This window comes from Cyrtonyx montezumae, unplaced genomic scaffold (genome assembly GCF_038088225.1).
Source record: "Cyrtonyx montezumae isolate F1298 unplaced genomic scaffold, pur_monq_1.0 scaffold_12, whole genome shotgun sequence".
Classification (NCBI taxonomy): Eukaryota; Metazoa; Chordata; class Aves; order Galliformes; family Odontophoridae; genus Cyrtonyx; species Cyrtonyx montezumae.
The window spans coordinates 18235405-18252761 of NW_027071848.1; the positions used below are offsets into that span (position 1 = coordinate 18235405).

Genomic DNA, 17357 nt, shown 5'->3' on the forward strand with positions numbered 1-17357 from the left:
AACACCCATTTTGCTGACACCCAGTACTGACTTTGCTTGGACTGCTTACAGATGAGGAAACTGACACACACACAAGAGAGATGTGATTTCTGAAATCTGTGGGAAAGGCAATGTTTTTGTACCCTTTGTGTTAGCTCAGGATAGACATAAAAAAGCCTTTATTTCCATTTTAATGTTGAATTGATACTCGTATGTCACATACCTGTCACAAGTCTGTGTGTTATAAAGAACCTATAATGCCATATTTAGAATAGTGTCAAGATTACAGTTATTTTATTTCAAGACAGTTATCTATCTGGCTGGCCCTCAATAAGCACATGGGGGTACGGGGACATGGAGTTCTGCAGAAGGAAGCCTAACCTCCAGCCCTGTCTCTCCCCACACAGCTTCAGCATCCCACAGCTGGCACCCAGGCAGCACACACTGACTGTGCTGTTTGCCAGCTGATTTCTGGAAGACCAAGATGTGCACTCGCTCAAGAATTTGCACGTGACAGCCTTACCTGCCCACCACTGCTCCCTCTCTTAGTAACCCAAAATTACTGAAGGGCTATTAATATCAAATTCCTCTGCAAAGGGTCACAATTCTGAGTTAAGCAATTTTTCAGTTTAACTTCCTAGAGTATACTACATATTTTAATAGTTCAATCTGGACATCTGACAACTAGACACTTAAGACACTATTTCTTCTTGCTCTTGCAAAAACGTATTATCAGTTTGTATTTCCAAAGCTAGCAATCTGAAATGTAGTATCTATTCTAGAACAAAATACAACAACAAAAAGTAATCTCTATTTTGAGACAGGACTAGAAATGATTCTAATTCACATCCATATGCTACCAAACCCACTAGCTGAAAACTAGACAACTGCAGATGTTAATTCCTCTGCCCTCTCTCTGCTGTGCCATTTATCTGTGAGTTTAGGACATGTTGGAGGGGAACAAAAAAGATCATTGCAGTTGGTATAGGACCTGGCTATAAAGGCCTGAAGCAAACTGACAGCTTCCTCCTGCTGGGGAGAATTCTTGCATGATCAGGCAGGAGCAGAATAAGGAACTGAATCAATGAATTTCTGAAGCCTTACTGAACTCCTACTGAAGTGCTAGATATAGTTATTAGAGGACTTGACATAATAATTCAAATGTAAAGAAATTTCTGTACGTAGTGTTCATTATTACAATCAGACAAATTAAAAAGATCCAAGCCTCCACAGCAAATGCATGATACACCTTCTTATGCTGTTCATCCAATCGTGACATTGCAAAGAAACTACACAACTCAAGCACTGTTCTTGCTGGCAGGTGGACAATATTCTGAGCTACGTTATTTGGGAAGCAATCAGATGAGTGATGGACTCCAATCAATTAAAAATACAGTGATATCAGATAATAGCTCTTTAAGATTTTCATATGAATGGCTAGTGACATATATGCAGCTGCAGAGCTACTATATATATCACCCTGACATACAATGTCTCTTATGCATCATCTCAGGCCCCAAATTTTATCCACACCCCAAGATTCATACTCATAATTTGCAGATACTTTCAGCATAACATTTACGGGACAATACTTTTGTTAATTCTTTTAATCATCTAACATACTCAAACGGGTTATCATCATCACCACCATGTCTTGATTCGGCAGCATCTCTCTGTGCTTTTCAGAAATGCAGCTAGATCTCACCTGCATTCACACACAATGCTGCTACAAAGTCCCCGTTCTAAGTCAGTCACTTGGAGAAGTGCCTCCACAGCTCTCCTCAGCTTCTCTGTTATTTGTCTTCATTTTCAAGACCCTTCCTGGCTTATCACTACTGGACCTATCGCTCCTTAATCATCATCAGGAAGTCTGCTGTGGTATGTTTGTGTTTGAAGGTAGGCCAATTTTCATAAAACATAAAGCTGAAAAGATCATTAGATTACAGTGTTTAAATTGCTTATGTTGTGTTTGTCTACAACACTTTCCAAAACCATCCCATCTTTATTGGAAAAAAGACTTGGAGATGGTTCTTGTATCTCTTCCCTTCATATCTCCTATTTGCCAGCCAGTATCATGAGTCTAGATTCCAGCTCCTCTATTACCCACTTTATATTTTCAAACTTTTACGCTTTTTCCCATTTTACTTCAGGGAAACTCCCTTAAATTTCTGAAAATGTACTAGATAGCTTTTCTCCACTGCCTTCCCTGAGCAGTTGTTTGCAAGAAGGGAAGTTGTTTGCAATATACACCCCGCCTAATTTTAAGCATCTCGACAAATATCAGATGCAGGAGACAGATCTTCCCATCCAGTAAATGGAAAGACTTCTGTTAAGATCGATTTTGATGAAGGAATGTCTCATGTGTTCCAAACTGTCCTCCAAAGAAGTCTTTTTACAGCCTCTTTAAATAAACTGGGAAAAGCCTGCGGAGATCAACCTCTTGAGTTACGTACACTAAGAGGATGCCCTCAATTTCTAACATTTCCTTTCTCTTCTGTGTATATCTTGTTTTCAAGTGTATTATGTTTACACTACAAACTTTTAGGAATGTAGATATTCTTTTCAACCCAAGTTGGTGCGCTGCCTAGCACCACAAGAACTTCCACGCCCAATTAACATTCATTTATTTCACAATAATACAAAAGCAATCTTATAATACTATACAATATTGTATTAGTTATATGATCAGGTACTGTTTATCATATAGGTAGGCCATGTAGGAAATGCACAGCCATGCATCAACATAGTGATTTTCTAAATTCCTTAATGCTATCACAAAGAGCTGGAATGTGTTCACAGCTGACACCAGTTGACTTTCTCCCCACCCAGAATGACGGGCAAATCCCCAATACAAATCAAAGCAGTGAAAAAGAAGAGAGAATGAAATATGGGAGATGGGAAAAGATGGGAAGGTATATATGGATCTAGGATGCGTGCAGAACTTTTGGCAGAGAAATGGGGGTCGCTGGAACAGAGCATGGAAACTCTTGTCATGTGAGACACAGATGTTGTAAGCAATCTTCTGAAACAATTGATGAGAGAATGGTAAAATGTAGGTCTCAAAGACAAGAAATATAAGGAGACCCTTTGCGTATGCAGAGTTCATGTCTCACAATACATGCTTTTCCCTCTTAAACTTACTGCATTTTAAATATACCCTCCTAAAAATGAGATTTCAGTTACATAAAGAAGGTACTAAAGACCAAAATAAGGAAGCAAAACCTCTAGACACATCTTAAATGCTCTCATACTCCAAAAAGCATGTTTATTACTGGGAAAAAATAGAAACACTATGAAGAAGCAATGTGCTTCAGTAAGTTATAAGAGCAAAATAGGAGTCTTCCAGACAAACTTGGAAATCTAATCCCAGTGCAAACAATTAGCAAAAATCATACCAAGCATCATGTAAAAAAAAAATTGAACAGAACAATTAATATTGCTGATCTAGTTCTTGCTCTGTTCACCCAGATTACAGAAAAGTTCTTCTAAAGCCCAAAGTAGGTAAAGTATTCTCTCTAAGTGAGGAAGCAAGCAAACAAACAAAAAAATCCCCCCAGACACTGATAGTAACAGATCATTTTCATTACAACAATTTTTACTAATGGCAAAGAGTTAACTGTGAAATGCCTCAAAATAATGGTTTTGTTCTTCTGTTACAGCATCAATCATCTGGAAAGTGGCATGCGTGAGTAGTATGGTAATTAAGTTGCAGTTATTTAGGCTACTCAGAATCAAGGAAAACAATCTAACTAAAATGAACAAAAGGACCACAAAAATGCCAAATCAAATTGGAATGATGACAGATAACAAACACATACTAAAACAGAAAAAAAAAGAGAAAATCTGTTTTTATGGGGCTTCAAATTAAAATTGCAAGTGAAGGAAACTTTGTGATATGAAACTCAATTCAACATATTAGGCTAGAGAAATGCAACAGTTACCTACAAAATCCCCAGGTAAGTTGAGTTAACTCACAGTCTCACACTCTCTTATCAGGATGTGTGTTCAAACCGTCTGGCCAGGACAACTTGGGTGCAAAAAAATTCTGTCAGCTACTGAGGCTTAAGTACATGTCAGGAGTTGTTCTTTGTTAGCAGTAACAAGCGAGATTTTTCAGCAGATCCTTTAGGAGTCATCAACTGTGACAGGATAGTTTTGCCTCAGTATCTCACCACAAATCCGAGGCCAGGTTGCTCCCCACTGTTTTTCTTGTTTGGAATACAGGTCTGAAATGCATGTCTGCAGCCCTTCTTCCTATCGGGAAAAAAGAACAGCATATGAGTTACACTGCAACCCTGTTACCATCCTCCTGATGTTAGGGACACAAGCTCTTCTGCTGGCAAATGATCTGTGCTGTGGCACACAGATACTGCTGAGAATGGTGTCCTGGAAACCATGTCCTTCATTATCAGTATATACCATTTCTTTAACCCTATATTTTGGTTTTTCCTTATGGTTACATTTCCATCCATACTGCATTCACACCAATCTTAACAATTCTGTTACAAACCTCTGTATAATTTTCTTCTCATTAAACTGATCTGATGCAGCCCACTGCACAAAAGGCATGTCCCATACTTCTATCTCCTCCTTCCTTTGTTATGTGCTCCTCTGTTTTTCCTGCAACAACAACAGCAACCATCACTGGTAAGCCTGCCCAGAAAGCAAAACCAATAGAAAAATCAACCCTTTTTTGGTGAGACTGTTTTTTTTTTAACAGCATAGTTCCATGAACTGGATCAAGAGTAGAAGTGAGCGTCAGCTGCAAGGGAGGTAGTACGACTGCCTCCTTTTAATGCATGTTGTTCATTAGATCAATTAAGTTGTACTGTGAAAGAACATCAGATGCCTTGGCCTCAGGAAGGAACTAGGGCACCACTTCAGCAGGTTAGTGAAAATTTCTGCTCAATCAAACTAAAAATAACAAAAGAGGCTGCTTAGGCAATGGAAGGGAACAAGTAGAAAAGGTGTGATAGGAGTACAGAAATCAATCCTGTGACCTTACTAGAAAAAAACACACGAAGTACATGTCTTCCCTTCTCTGAAAGGATACGTGGAAAGTGGAATGAATTCAAAGGCGAACATTGGTAAGCACTGGGAACACATGAAAACACACTGGCAAGCTTAAGCTGAAAAGTGTTATGAGCAGCCATCATCAAGTAGCAAAACCTCCAGAGAGGTCCCATCAGATGCTGCCACGCTTGCTATCTTACAGTACAGGAAACATCCCAAGACGCTTCTGAGGTGTGGAAAATTCAGAGCTGACCAGAAGTGGTTTCCACATATGTAATTTATCCATGTTAATTATCACAGAGATTGATAGTTTATTAATACAAATGAAGTGTCCCTAACAGCAACAGTCAGCCTAAACAAGTTACTACACTAAGAAATCTGGACAAAAGGTATTTGGAGTTAACATCAACTGGCTCAATGGGATTTAGTTACTAAGAAATGGGAAACTGTATTATGGCTTACAGCAACGTGACAATTCCTGCATTAAGGAAATCAATTTTTAAAGAAAGGAATAGCAAGTTCATTCCATTCTTAACTTTTTATTCACAATATCAAAGTTTTCTATAGTTTACCTGTTATTAATAGCACTGTGAGATTTCTTCCACACTGGGAACATGAAGGGAAGACGTATTAAAAAAGTGGCCAGGGGTGGAATACGCAGGGGAATATGAAGAAGAGACTTACAGCAAAGTCAAAGCAGAGATGAGACTCTGTCATTTAATAAGTGGTTGAGTCAGGTAAATAGGGCAATAATAAATGGCTGAAGCAATCCACAGTGCAATAAAGGGAACAAATGAAGATTTAAGAAGACAATAATATAGATAGAAAGGAGAACCAGAAAGACAGCCTGGGAACTCTTTTTTGGAGGGAGAATGAAGCCAGTACGTGGATGACAGAAACTGAGAAATGTGAACAGATGCATGGACTTCGTGTAGTGAAGCTGTGGGTTCGAGATGACCTTACTGTCCACATAGACAGGAAAGCTGCCAGGCATAAAAGAAAGCCATCAGGTTGCAGAAAAGCAGTATATAATTTGCAAATCCAAAAGGCAACATACTTTTCATCTGTGTTTCGAAAGCAGACCATTCAACAGCAGGAAATCAGCATGTAACACTTAACCCCCCTTAACTTGCTCTGTTTTGCAAACCATGCAGGCTGTGAACTTCTCAGTAAAAGAATGGTTGCCAAATTAACAGCTTTTGCCTGTGATTATTTTAATGATGCACCCCATTGTCAAATAGCAGCCTCTTTCCAAAATGTAAGGGACATTTTGCTTTTCTAGCTAAAGCTATTACATGCTTGGAAGTATGTACTAAATACATGTAATTCAAAATACACCCCATTGAACATTTACCTGCAAAGCTGTTCCATGCCCTTTTCCCCTTTTAAAGAGAAGGAAGACAATTACAACAAAATAAACTCATTGGAAAAGAGGCATAAACTAACTTCACTTGGACTTGAAGGAATTTTTTGTTTAACATGTATATTTGCTCATTCCAGTATTACAAAAGCTATTTACGTGATAATAAAAGTTTTTGGATGGAATGAGGCATTTCTGAACTGAACTTCAGAACTAATGCAGTTTAAGGAGCCGTCAATTTGAGACAGGCACTACAGAAGGCAAGTGTCAGGTTATAAATCAGCTCCCACTCCATGTTAATTCCAGTTTAATGACCAGAACTCTTTTATTCTTAACATCTTGTTTTAAATATTGAACTAAGAGGATTCCATCAGGATGCACTGCAATAGCATCAGCACAGAGCAGTGCATACAGCATGGAGGCATCAAGTAGAAGTTATTTCACCATCAGCCAAGGTGTATTTTTAAACAAGAACATCTGGAACAGTATACATCATGGGAAGATCTAACCTGCTGCAGTAACACGAGGCTACCCTATGCACAAGCACAATTCAAACTCACAGGCAGCTCTTGGTCCAACAGGTTGATGACTAGAACAGGCTACACACTCCCTTCCCTCAGCACGACAGCTGTCAGCAGCCTGATGCTGCTCTGCTGATGGCACTGCTGGCTGGCCCAGGTCAACACTGCCTCTGGCATTGATGCAAGTGAGAGGAACCTGAGGCCACCTGAACATGCCTATGTACGCTGGGTGAGTGGCAGCACAGCGTACAGCCTTAGGTGGAAGTACTGCCTGCGATAAAAGGGCTTAATGGTTCAGCACAGAAAGGAGAAGGTCAGAACATTCAGCACCTGAAATCAACCTGTCTGCATTTCCACACAGCCCACACAGAGAGCCTCACATCACAGCCCCTCAGTGTAAGCACAGAGCTCTGCATCTTCAAGATGCAGTACTAGAAAAAAAGCAGCTCTGAAACAGGTGGAAAAGAGAACAGGCTCAAAAGGGCTAGGCTGCATCAAGGCTCCAGGATCTCTGCCTGTAAAGGAGGAGAAATCTCACCAAAATACAGATCCACTAACTGAGAGCACTACAGGCAGAGCAGCCTGGGTTCATGCTTACAGTTGTGGATGAAACAACAGCGTGGACATCTCTGGCATTCTGCTGCTACTTATGGTTACTGAAAGGTGAACGGGGCCTAACATGCTGACAGCGACACTGCCCACGGTGACTCCTGAACTGCACAAGTGGCAATTTGATGTATTTTCATTTTGATAGTCACTTCCTTGCCTATGCTTAAACACAACCTGAAGATCAAACAGCAGTGTACCGTTAAAGCTTTATTCCTCCCATACTCTCCAAGTAAGACATCCTTAATTGACCCAGGATGACTTGGCTTGGGGTGTAGGAATTTGAAACAGGACTGATATTGTTGCTTTTATTGTTTCCCAGTATATTCCATGGACGTTGTGGTGGCTTTTGTTGATAGCTGTGTGCCATTTCCATTAACACATTACAGCCTTGCACCACAAACCAGAAGAGGGATGGAGATCAGATCTGATCATGCTCCATCATCCTTGCACATAGCAAGCCTAGTTGAATAGGACCAATAAGTTAAAGGTACCTCACTTCACAATGTATTTATTCCATAATCTGTCTCAGTATTATCAAATCCATTGCTCTGTCACCCAGAGAACAGGCATGGAGCTGTGTATGCATTTTCAGTACACAAAACAACGGCAGCATTTCGTTAACACTGTTGTTTAACACCTGGAGAAACAAATAACCAACACAAAAATAACAACAACAAACAGCACACCATCACTACCAGCAGCACCCAAAGATTCAAAACAAAACAAAACAAAAAGTGCATGTTTTATTTAATACTCTCTACATCTGCATTTTGCAGTGGAGATACCAGAACACAGAGTAAGAGAGGTATAAGGAACACAGGACAGGAACTTCCAACTGTTTTTAGGCCTGCTCTGTGCAGTGTTCCAGTACAAAACTTTTGTAACACAGGTGATAATGCGTGGCATGTCAAAAGATGAGTCTGCTTTGTTTTTGACATTTTTGTTAAATAAGGAAAGATTGAGTTCAAGCAATCTGCAATTCAAGGAGAGCTAAGATAACCAGAGGCTAACTGGTTCACTATAATTCGTGTTTTCATGCTATCTGCTTGACAGAAACGCTTCTGAATCTGTCTAAATCATTACAAAAACAACGTGGCAATGCAAGTACTTCTGTAGTCTCTTATCAAATAGTTCAGAAATGAATACACTGAAACCATACTGGTTTACAAAACAAAAACACAGTTTCTCAGCACTAACTTCAACTCTGAAGACAGATGTTGCCAAGATACAACTTGGTAAAGCAACTGTGTGAAAAAAGTGCACTCAGGGTAAAACACAACTTTTTGAAATAAACTACGCTGAGGAAGTATTTGATAGCACATCTGTCTAATGTGCATGTAATTTCTCAAGGACTCAAACGCACATGAGCATCCTCCTCTGATATATAATGGCATCGTGTTTCACTGTGGGCCGCAGCAGTGAGGGCACGCCTTTTGGCTGCTGTGTTCATTTAGCTATGAGTCATTCTGTGTGGAAACAACATAACAGAAACATCCACAAATTAATGAATTGTGAAAGAACTGTAACATCTTCCCCCTCAAGCCTCCACCTACTAGTGGAAGCAGAGTGTCACAAATGAAGTTATTATCACTAAAATTATTTAGGAACGGAAGTATTAAGCACTAAATGCCAGTCAGCTCTTTCACAAGTCAATCACTTGTTGTAACTGATTTGAAGCAATACCACTCAGTACAGACACCTTATAAAAAAATAAGCAGAAAGAGACAGGTTATGTTCCAACCTCCATTTGTACAACTACTGCAACTACAGATAAGATACCTCTGACATGGAAACTGCAAAGTAGGTTTTCTTGATTGATTTCATCCTTCAGAATTTGAGGGGTTTTAAAACTGAGAAGGGTGCATCCCTCCATTTCTTCTTTCCCCCCCCCCTCCCTCTAGAATCTGGTTTAAAATACAAACAGCCCAAATAAATAACCAAGCATTTGCCATCCAAGGAAACAGAGTGGAGGATTCAGCCTGGCAGAACAAACTGGTGAGCAGCCTAACTTCTTCATCCCAAATTACTGCAATAGCCCAGAGAATCACAGCAGTTTAAAAAAACTACCTGATCTAAGCAGATATATCTAAGCTTATATTCACCCATCTAGCACACACATTTGTTCATCTCAGCTGAAGGAACCTAGTATGCCCCTCATATTAAAGCTGTTGGTTTGTGCTTTGTATTTTGGCACTGGAATGAGAACACAGCACTTGGTGGGCCATGTTCCACCCACCTAGAAAGTAAAAATGAGAAGCTGAGTGCTGCAGAAAGGGATATTACATAGACAGATATTACTGTTAGTCAATCTCAAACCAAACTAATTTCAAATGGATCACATTAAAACGTTTTCTGAAGAGACTGAAGTGTTTGTACCATGTCTTTTGGAATATCATCTCTGTCCACACACCTTTCAGGAGCCCAGCTAGCAGGTATTCTCCCTACTTCTCCTCTCACTGTATCTACGTGAATATACTGTTTTAATTAATGTTGCATTGTGCATAACTGCATGTTATGCAGTACAATCGAGCTGACACTTCTACCCTACCTGTACACATTGCAGTTTTGCACCTCTCCTCAGGTGCCCATATGAGGTACCCTTGTTAGTACAATGCACCCGAGCTGGAGGCTAATGGCTCTGACAGGCACACAGCAGACCAAATGCTGTTACCTCTCTCATACATTAACACTGTCCATTCAATTAATAGCTAATCTGCTTATCTCAACTCAGGAACCATCACAGTTTTCAAAATGACATGTTCTTGAGGTCTGTAAAACCGTAATTTCACTGAAAAGCAGCATGCTGCTAAAAAGTTACCTCAGCTCTGGAACTAGTTTATTTAAAATGAGTTTGGTTCTTGTACAGCACAACGTATACATACCCAGGACCTCAAAATGTCTTGAAGAACCATGTAAGAACTGCCAGCTGTTATCAGAACAGTTCCATTACAGCAACAGCCACCAGTGAGACTCAAAGAGCAGGAAGAAAAACAGGCACAGATTCTTTCTGAATTTTAAGAATCGGTATATACATCACTAAGAACATAACTGGTTTTAGTGGAAATAAGAATTTTTTTTTTTGAGGAGTTGCTGGCCTAAGCTATTTTAAAGACTAAAGTAAAAAGAACCGCTTTTATGATACTGGACTCTGGTTACAGTAAAATTTTCACTGGTGTTTTTCTACTTCAGCTTTTTAATTGTACACATTATTTAAATTGTGTGAAGCTTCCAGCAAAGTAGTACCAGTACAGTAATGTAACAAGCTACTGTTGTACTTTTCTTTAATCTACACAAGGATTAAAAGCCTTCAGCTATGATTAATTTGTAAAAAAAAATAAAAAAAGTTTTGTGTCTTCCACAAAATTGGGTATTTCCTTACAGTGCCTGTTACAACAGTTGCACGCGTAGTGATAAAACATGCCACCAGAGGTCAATTATAACATTTAGTCTATGTATAATAATAAGTATCTGTGTCATTTGTTTGTTCAATGACACTTCAAAAATATCCAGTTGTAAATATTCAGAGAAACAAGCTCAGAAGCAGTGAGCCATAAATAGCCACTAATTCATACTTAAAAAACCTTGTTCTTCTCAAAACTTATGTTGTCACATTCAAGAAGTCGCTGCTTAGCAAAATTGTGTACATTTTCAGACTTCACAGTGCTGCACAATATACAGCAATCCTCCAACTTATCACATTGTTGAAAACACATTTTCATTGAGCAATAGGACAAGTTTTCAGACAGATATAAACACATTTTGCAGAAAACCGACACTTATTACTTCATAATGTATATGCAGATTCTTACCAAAATGCCACTGTTTCTGAAGATGCCATATCCTTAAGATGTCCACTCACATCTGTCATTAATTCTGTGCTTGCTTTGCACTGAAGCTTCAGAACAGATTTCAGACAATCAACCTACACCTACCAAAATGGTTTCTAGAAAGCAAATTTAAGAGCTGTGAAACATGGAAAGCAAACAAAAAAATTGCCAACAACTGCATGTACAATGCAAACATAGTCAACATAACATCCATTCTGAAATGTTTACCATACATAGTATGTTGGACTGTAATAAAATGAAGTTTCATAATTTTTTTTTCTGAATAAAAGAACGTATAGATGTTTCAATATCTGTTCTTTATACCTCTACTTCACCTACAGAAAATCTGTAGGACCAAAGCTTCCCTTAGCCCATTAAATCTCATACAAATCATCTCATCTCATTAAGGGTACTCATTTGCCTTCAAATGATTCCTTACAAAAAGCAGGACAAGGAAATTTTATTCTAAATCATATCTGAAGCCTTATGAAAACTGAAGTTCCATTTTGTCAGACATCACACAAACATAGGACAGTTAAAAGTCCCCAGTTAAAACAAACAAAAAAGCAAAAAAAAACCCAAACAAAACAGAACAGAAAAAACACCACACAAAAAACCCACAACCAATCAACCAACCAACCAACAAAAAAAATCAACCAAACAAAAAAGTTTAAAAATCATTAAGGACAGATAGGGGAAGAAAAGCACACAGAGTAAACAGGATTGAAGCAGAAGTAGAGGCAGAAAGAGAGTGGAACAGTCAATGAACATAGGACAGAGAACAGCTAGTTAAGCTCAGTGAATGTTCTCTGCATGGTCAAAGGTCTCTCAGGCTTTTGGCTCTTTCTGTTCCTGTCTCTGACTCACATCCATTCTTTACTGCTTCCAGTTTTAGAGCAGAAAGGTTACACACATTCTCAGACTTCTCTCCATAATGAATTTCCCCTCCTTTTAATATGGGAATCAGGATTACCCCCTCATCTACAGCTTTAAAACAGGAATCATCTGGATCAGTTCGTCATTATCTTTACAGAACATGTGCATGCAGATCATCCTTATTTGCAAGTGATCCAAGTTCAGATATTCTGACTTCAATTATCTTTCTGGGGTAATACATATTGGACAAGCTTCATTTGCACATCAGAAAAGCAAGACAAGACACTGATCTATAAAACAGCAGTGAAAGTTTGGTCAGGATACATAAAACATTTTGTTCCATACCAAACAACAGAGAGTGAAGCTAGGCTTCAGAGGGCCAGCTAATCTGGTATGCATAACCAGATGGCAAATTCTAACCATTCACATTAAACTGTACTTGTTCCAGTAAAAACTGAGTAGACTAATAGGGTCGTTTCAGAGATGAAGATGCATTGTTACTATCAAACCACTCATCATCTATGTTTTCTAGAATATAAACACATGTGCATGACAGGCAAGTTTGCCACAAAGACAAACCAAACCTATGAAACTAAAGGGTGCAACTTTTTATGGAGCTCTGTGGAACAGAGCAAAGGAACTAGAATGAAGACATCTTCTTCTGGTATAAGTTCTCACTCAAGTAGTTCATAGAGGCATAGCAACTGCAATATAATTAAAAACATTTTCTGGAATTGGGCCAGCCATCCTAGGTTGTTCTCTTCTATTTGGAAATAAGCAACCAATATATAGTTTTATATTGATACAGCTCTATTCACACAAGGTGGAGAGAAGACTGCTGATTTAATTATGCCAATACAGATAAAGTAGAAAAATATCTGATAGAGAACTCGAGCAGAGTACATTTGCCTATTGCAAGATAGCTACGATATTCCCAGTGCAGGCAAAGCTTTAGAGTACTAATTCTTAACATAAAAAATAATCCCTGCTGTGTAATTCCCAGAACATCATCAACCTTTGAAATGTTAATGGAATTACTAGATACAAAACACACTTTGAATTTCTGCCAGATTCTGTCAAGTTCAGCTGACAAGAGTGTTCTGTATGCCACTAAGGTGCCACTATTCTTTGCATAATACTTTTCTATGTTTAAGTAACTTTTTTTTTTTTTTTAAGTAAATGCTGCAATACTTTTGAATTTTGGTACAAACACTGGATCCTGACTAAGCATGCGCTCTGGTTTGAAAAATACACATAAAGCAATTGCTCCTCCTCAGCCAGACCACAGCATTGGAAATGATCACTGTTATCTCTGCCTGCCAATGACAGCAACAGGCAGCAGATAGTCAACAAAATCCATTTAGTTCAGTCACACAATACTATTCCCATAGCTGTCTAATTTTTTTGGTTGTTTTAAGCAGCATCTGCAAATTCAGGCTATGCTATGAAAACAAAGAAAGAGTCCTTTTGCTTCTAAAGGAGCAAAGTTTAGTTACTTCCAACGAGCATTTCTTAAAAGGAGAAAATAGCAGGGTCTCATTTATTTATTAGTTTTACACACACATTACCCTTAAGTCTCTAAGAATTGGATCTCCCAGATGACTGAGTTAAAAGACCAGAATCACCTGATAACAAAACACATTTTCCTGCTTATATTTGATTTGTATTACAGTAACTTCCAAAGCAGACTCAAGATAAATGTAGATATGCAGGACAGAAATTCAATGGTTTATTCAAGCTTAAGTTACAATGTCAAGTCTAAAAAATTTACCTAATATTTCCATAAACTAGGAAAACTGTATAAAGCATGAAGGGATGTTTTTGTCTCCCTGTCTCACTCACACTTAAAGAGAAACCCCCTATCTCCCAGAAATATTTTGATAAAGAGAAATACCTACAGTATAGCCTCTGCTTACCAAAGATGAGCAGTACGTGCTTAGTTAAGAGTGAGAACATCTAGCACATCTTAGCACATGGAAAGTAGTTATAGTGATAGTTATATCAGATACAAGAAAAGTTATCAAATGTTGTATTTTAATAATGTAAACTTGTTCTAACCTTAGAGATCAAACTGTTACAAACAGAAGTTCCTAAAACCTTTTGTTTGATAGCTGACCAACCTCAGCAAGAAAAACAAGTTGAAAATAAAATTAAACTCTTCTTGCAATTGTAGAAACCTATCCTAAGTACACGAGAAGTGCATCACTCCTCCAGAAAATCTTATTAAACAAGTAAGACTTTTCTATACAGACAATTAGCTCATTACAAATAGTTAACAGAGCACTTTAAAGACCTAACAGTAGTCTACTGTACATTGGGACTGCAATTTTCCAGTGCAATGAAGTTTTGGAACAGAGAAACTTCATTAAAATATTTACTTATATAAAGCATCTCAAAGGGTGTGACACTGTAAGTTACTACTTTTAAATCAGCTACACTGCTCATTTTGACATCTGAATATTTCTTCAAACTACGGGTAAAAATTTCCAACAGACTTCTGGAAAAAAATGATATATAAATATACATACTTTTCCTGTAGATGGCAAAGCTTTTTCCTCCAAAATTCCTCAGCCAAGTTTCTCTTTCCAATCCTCAGAGTTCCTTTTTCATTGTTATTTAGGTGAGATTAATCTTCAATATATACTGAATTCAATATTATAGATGATATTCTACTAAATAAAATATGACTAGGAAATTCACATTGCTACTGGCCCCATACTGTGCCCCTGTGGCTATCAGATGCTACTATTAATTGGCCTTTGTTGGTAAACAAGGTTGCTAGGTAATAAAATATATGACCAACATCTCCAGAATTAAATGGCCCAGTGAGAAGTTGGTCCACAGCAAATTGCCATAAAAGACAGTTTCTCTAAAAACAGGATGAAGGAGAAAGCAGTAGCAGAAACAGATCAGGCTCTGGAAAGAACAGTTTCACTTGACTTTTAGGAGAAATTATAGATGTTTCAAGGCAGACAAAGCTTAAAGAATCATGAATATCTTCACTGACAAACTAGAGAGTAAATAAATTCCAGCAAAAATCATGAAAAGAAGTGGCAGAACTTAGCAAAAAAGATGTTTCTAACCATGGTCATTAACAAACCAAAGCACAGGGGATTTCATCCATCTACAAAGTGAAATACATTGCCTGTGAATTTAAGAGTGTCTTCATCTGAAGAACAAGGCCTTTCAAGGCATCTGGAGTCTCAGTGCCAGGTCTCTGCTGTACCTATAGTGCTGCACAGGATAAAATCAAGTCACTGACTATCCCCTCCCTGGAGTGCTGATCAAAGTCCTCATTTGATGCTAAGTACGGTGTTTCTATCATGGAAGATGACAGAAACATTCCATAACTTGGTCTGTAACCCAAGAAAACGTATAGTCTTCCTGACCTACAGTATACTCCTCTCTAGTTCTTTCTCACTGCTGTACTTCAACCTCTACTATTTTTGAAAGAAACATGGTACTTCAGACTAACTGCATAGGGCCACAGGGTATTGTTAAACCAAGCAATCAGCCATGCTTACTGCCTAACACATACAATTAACCATTCTATAGCCGGATAATGAAGTTCTTTTTTCAAGACAATATGCAGTCTTCATACCCTCTTCTTGATGAGCACACCAGGAATGACATGTCCTCATCTGAAGATCCTGAAACTCTCATAGTCAGACTTCAGACAAGGCAGAAGTCTCCTTCTGTGAAAACTTAACCATCCAGCTCAATATGACAACATTAACATGGTGAGATCCAAGAGGAGAGTATTTAAGATGGATGCTGATGATCAGGACACCTTCCTGGGCCTGTTCTTAAAAGCATGTCATAATGCTGAGAACACAAACCTTCACAGTGTGTTGTGTGGTATCCAATATTGTTGTCATCAGGCAACTTACCTCAGGGCTTAACATCAGATCTCACAGCCAGTGACTTCTCTATCATTAGCACACTAAGTTAGAAGTATAGTATGTAAGCTATATATATGACTTGCCTGCATAACTCCTTCTGTGCCCAACAGTGATGTATAAGTACCATAGAATACCTTTGTTCCACTTCCCTTGGAAAACAATTAGCTCCCTCTCCCCTTTCTCAGAGCAACTTCTCTTACCTTGGTCTTGAGGCTCGCGATCCAAGAACATCACTCAAATTAAATATTTTTAAAAGGTAACAAATGTATTTCTTTGGTCCATTATAAATTCTTCTTCTTAAAACATTCTTCTTTTTTATTCTTGATTTCAAAAGTCATATCCTTTAAAGCATCTTTCTGTTTCTGAAGAAAGTAAGGAAGTCTATAACTGAAATTGGGTAAATCTTAAATTAACAAATCCCCAAAGCATTAATGATTTAAATGATTTAATGACTTAAAAAACACAACATGTTTAAAAAAATGTTTTCTCCAACAAGAACGTTTCTTGCTTTATTTTCTACCAATTATAGAATCATTTTCAATTTCTCCTTTGCCCAGCCCCTGCCATCCCACCCCAAAACAGAGAGCACAAGAAAACTCAGGATGATAAGCTAGGACTGATTCCTGGAGATGATGGTAACAGTTCATGTTCCCACAGCACACTCTGTTCCTCTCCAAGTTTCCTGCCTCCACTAATGCAGTAGCAGCACCTGCTTCACTACTGTACAAGAGTGGAAATAAAAGTAAAGTAGCACCAATTCCAGCTGACTTTAAAGCTCTGGTTACAAACTAGGTTGGGCTGTTGGAAATCAAACAACTGAGCTACCCGGAGAAAGCAGAGACCAGCAGGAGCAGGAAACAAATCAAGTTAATTCCATGATCTGAACAGAGCCCCTAACAGTTATTCCAATAGAGAAGCTGTTACTTCTAAATTACACATGCATTACCAAGACACCTCTGCCTTTGCAAAATGGAAATTGCAGTAGTGGAACTAGAATCTCACTCTCGGCTACGTGTTGGAAAACAAGATAAAATCACTGCAAGTGGGCCTAGAAATTCATGTTCCATGGTGGTAAAGAAGATCTCTTTAGAAACAGTACTTCTGAATCATTAAATAATTGTATAGTGCTCTGGCTAGAACTAACACACCTCTCACAGGTATAAGCAAATCTATTTTAAATGTAAGAGGAAAATCTTTATACACTCTTTGCTTCCTAATGATCATAATTTTAAAAAGAAGAAACCTTTAAGATCCTCCTCCAAAGAAGTTA

At 38.3% G+C, this 17357-nt stretch overlaps 1 long non-coding RNA gene across 4 annotated transcripts in view; it reads right to left on the reverse strand.

Moving 5' to 3' along the window:
• Positions 1-16445, reverse strand: part of LOC136044726 (uncharacterized) — a 29023-nt gene extending 12578 nt beyond the window's left edge. For 2 of the 4 annotated variants that reach the window (XR_010621847.1, XR_010621844.1), the window contains exons 1-4: positions 16288-16445; positions 13682-13810; positions 11292-11425; positions 4152-4233 (exon numbers count right to left, since the gene is read on the reverse strand). This is a non-coding gene — a long non-coding RNA (uncharacterized LOC136044726). Of the gene's footprint in view, positions 1-4151; positions 4234-11291; positions 11426-12282; positions 12343-13681; positions 13811-16287 lie in introns of those variants that run through there. The other 2 variants (XR_010621845.1, XR_010621846.1) reach the window with 2 other exon arrangements.
• Between the last annotated feature and the right edge of the window lie 912 nt (positions 16446-17357).